At 32.0% G+C, this 4362-nt stretch overlaps 1 pseudogene; it reads left to right on the forward strand.

Moving 5' to 3' along the window:
* The first annotated feature begins 2113 nt into the window (after positions 1-2113).
* On the forward strand, positions 2114-4018 carry LOC120079260 (UPF0481 protein At3g47200-like; annotated as a pseudogene).
* The last annotated feature ends 344 nt before the right edge of the window (positions 4019-4362 follow it).

Consider the following 4362-nt stretch of genomic DNA (forward strand, 5'->3'; position numbering starts at 1 on the left):
ATGGATCTCACATGATTGATTTTCATTTTTAAATTTTTGGAATAATTACATTTTTTTAAAAAAAAAAGGTAAAATCTGAAAAATATATAAAATCTGATAGATTAACATCGAGATCGATGAATTCTCGAGCAGATTAATATCGATATTTTATATATTTTCCATATCTTACATTTTTTTTTTTCAAAAATTAATCTTTCCCCAGATTTAAAAATCAAAATGCAATCATCCGTTTGAAAAAAAATCTAATTGGTAAATTCAATCGGAAATTTAGAAATTCATATAATCATGGAAATAGAAATTGACCTAAAAATACATAAAAATTAAATATAATATTCATTAAAGATAATCGAATCTGGGGAAAATTTGAAAATATATAAGATTTGGTATAAGATTTGGATAGATTATCTAATATTTGGAAAAATTACTAACGTCCAAGATGTACCAAGAAAGGCCCATAAACGTCAAAATAGTCAATAAGTTGGAAAAAATAAAATTTTTAATTAAATCTCAATGGTCGATCTCGCCCGAAATCCATTGAGAAAAACTAGTCCCTCTTCCATAAGGGTTTTAATATCATGGACAAATGCCAAATTCTATCCCCCAAGATGTTTCTCAGTCTGATCTAGTGCATTATGTGTAAAAACCATGGTGAATTGGTCGAACATATATATGGTTGAAATGCACATTGTTAATGTTTGTCGATCTTCTCTATCTCTACATTCTTTTTTGTATTATTTAATAACATATATATTCGTCAACGGCTGCTATGGCACAAAAAACTTAATTTGGATGTTTCACATCCCCTCCCCAATACTTTAGAAGAAATGTTATGTATTAAAAAAAAAGCATCCATCCGACCACGAAAAAGAAGCTGCTTTGGAGCAACTTCATTGGCGCTGTCTTTGGTGTATATGGCTGCAGCGTAATAAAAGAATGTCCCATGATGAAGAAAAAGCCCCTAATAGGAGGATATCATATACTTAGCGGCACATTGGAGCACAAGATCAAATCTTTTTTAACAATTATGATGCATCATGTGTATCACTTAATTGGAAGGTTTTTCTATACTCTTTACTTTTGTAACCTCACTTTCAACTTCTCGCTTTTCGTACTTTTTTTCTCGTAATACATAACTTTTGGACCGAAGCTTGATGAGAATACTATGAATGTGTAACTTAGTTGAGATATTTTGGTGTGGCCAATAAAATAACATTAAGAAAACTATAATCGTGTTAAGTTATTTTATGATATTTACTTATTATTAAAATAGTTGGTCATAATTTAAATGATATTTGTAATAGATAGTAAAATAAGAAAAAAAAAATTAAAATTGTATCACATCTTTAAAATATTTGTAAATATACAAGTGTTAGACTAGTCAATTTTTGAATTTTTTCTAATTTTCGATTACGTCCTCCCTTGTCTTGTCGTTCACTTTCTTCTTCTCTTATTTTTTTTATTTTTTTATTTTCCTTATTTTCTTCTGTTTTTGCTTCTTTTGTTTTTTTCGGTTGTTGCTTCTTTCTTTTTTTATTCAATTTTTATTTTCCTTATTTTCTTCTATTTTTGCTTCTTTTGTTTTTTTCGGTTTTTGCTTCTTTCTTTTTTTATTCAATTTTTTTGCTTCTTCTTTTTTTTCTTTTTCTAATCCAATTTTTGCTTCTTCCCTTTTTTTTCTTTCCTTTCTGTCTTCTTTCCTTTTTTTTTTCTTTTTTTTTATTTTCTTTTCTTCCTCCGGTTTGTTTTTCTTCCCTTCTTTTTTTTTCTTTTTTTTATTTTCTTTCCTTTCTCCGATCTTTGCTTCTTCTTTTTTTTTTAATATATTTTTTATTTTCTTTACTTTCTCTGAATTTTGCTTCTTCTCTTTTTTTTCTTTTATTTCTCTCGTTTTTGCTTTTTTTTTTTTTTAATTTTCTTTCCTTTATCCGATTTTTGTTTCTTTTTTTTTATAAAAATTACGAGACTGAGTTTCGCTCCCAAGACTCAAAAGTGACTTAACTTGAATTATAAAATTGTTACATGATGTTTTAACTTGAACTTTTAGTCATTTTAATTAATTTTAGAAAAAATGATAATTTTGATTTATTTTTTTTTGTACTAAGATAATGTTTAATATTTAACCAATCGCACTACTTATGAGAAGAGCTGGGCTTTTCTTTTTCTACCAGTTTCCACAAACCCTCTCTTACTCACTCTTCTTCCCAATCCCACATTCGTCTCTTTCATTTCATCTTTCACTGACCATCTCCTTCCATCAAACTTGCGGACCAGGTACTTCTTCACTTCTTTGTTCTTCTCCTTCCTTTATATTCTCATTTACCTTCTTTTTATACCTATATTTTCCTATATGCGTATTCAATATTAAGTTAGTTTTCAAAATATATATGCATGGATGTTTGTTGAAGGACATTTGAAAAGGGTGCGTGTATCGATTCCAATAAAATGAGAAGAGTGAGATTGAGATGCCTGAAGGAAATGACAAGTAAACTCAGAACGTGGCAGAAAGTAGCTACTGAGGTTAATCAACAACATTGTGGGAATATTGTGATGTCCATAGAAAAAAAGTTGAAACGACTATCTCCGGTTACTGCAAATAGCAACATCTATCAAGTTACCAAAGCGCTACGGGAGATGAATCCTAAAGCCTATGCCCCTCAACTCATTTCCATTGGCCCCCTCCACCATGGTACTCGAAAGGATTTGATAGCCAATGAACAGTATAAGCTTCATGGTTTTATGAACTTTCTACGTCGTATGAATAATAACATGATTGAATCAATGGATCATGTGGGGTTTCCTCAAACCAGAACATTGAATGTCCTTGTGGAGAAAGCTCATTGTTGGGTGAAAGAAGCCCGCAATTGCTATGCAACACCCATAAAGATGAAGGAAGAGGAGTTTGTTACAATGATGCTTGTGGATGCATGTTTCATAGTTGAGTTTTTTATACTAAAATTTGATGACTGTCATCCAAATTGTAAGTTCGTTCAAATTCAAGAAAATGTAGATATTTCATTCTACGAAGGAATAGAAATGGATATACCCGATGACTTGATAAAATTGGAAAATCAAGTTCCTTTCTTTCTTCTTCGAAGTCTGTTTGACCTAATACCGAAACACAATGTCCCCCTCATCTCCTCTTTCAAAGATGATAAAAATTGCCCCCTCCTTTAGAGATGATGATAAAGATGGTCATATCTCCTTTAAAGATCTTCCACACTGTACTCTTAAGTTTGGGTTGGTGCGTGAAAGCCATGAGATCGATTTGAATGAAGAACCAGAGCACTTGGTTGATTTCTTAGTTTTATACTTTTCCCCCATTCCCTCTAATGATATGCAGAACAACAACAAGTAACATGGGAAAAATGGTAAGAACGAGAAGCAGCATTTCTTAAGCTTATTTCGTTACCCCTTGTGTCGTCTTTGGAATAAGAAGCCTACTAAGAACAAGAGTGAGAAAGTGGGCTCGATTCCTCCATCCATAACTGAGCTCTACGAGGCTGGTGTCACCATCAAGAAGGCAAAAAATACCAAATATATGAGGGACATAACCTTTAAAAATGGGGTTCTGGAAATCCCTCCTTTACATATTTATGATGACTTCGAACTTATGCTGCGAAACATGGTAGCATTTGAGCAATTCAATGCAGCAAATAGGAACAAGTATGTGACCCAATATGTCTTATTTCTGGATCATTTGATAAGTACAGAGAAAGACGTGCATTTACTTATGAAGGCCGGAATCATAATCAATAATATTGGCGGTTGTGGTAAAGAAGTTTCAGATCTGTTTAACAACCTCGGTAAATTTGTCACAGAATCAAGTTCTTCCCACTTTGATCCTATCAGTGAAGCTTTGCGTAAGCACTGTAATAGAAGGTGGAACAAGACCCGAGCTTCACTCAAACATGACTATTTCAACACGCCATGGGCCTGGGTTTCCTTCTCTGCTGCAGCCTTAGTAATTTTTCTCAACATCCTTCAAACTTTTTTCGCTTTCGTCTCTGCATGTTGTTAAGCTGCCTAGCTACTCAAACCTATCCATGCATTTATGTCACATGTATGTTTAATTTCTAATTTCCATTTTACTTGCTCTATTTACCTTGTTAAATCTTAACCTTGCATTTATCAACGTTTTTCAAATATTACCTTACTAGTTATGGTATATAGTTTATTAAATTACCCTGAGGTTCTATCTTAAGACCAAATGACAATGAGAGAAGGTGGGATCCTCAACATGTCTATTTCGACCTCATAAGGTTCTGATATCATATTAAATAACAATGAAGTTTCATCTCAAAATTAATTGATAATGAGAGAAGTAGCATATGTATCATTTAAAAATTAATGAGGTATCCCCAT

Source organism: Benincasa hispida, chromosome 6 (assembly GCF_027475165.1).
Source record: "Benincasa hispida cultivar pf3 chromosome 6, pf3_genome.v1.1, whole genome shotgun sequence".
NCBI classification, from domain to species: Eukaryota; Viridiplantae; Streptophyta; class Magnoliopsida; order Cucurbitales; family Cucurbitaceae; genus Benincasa; species Benincasa hispida.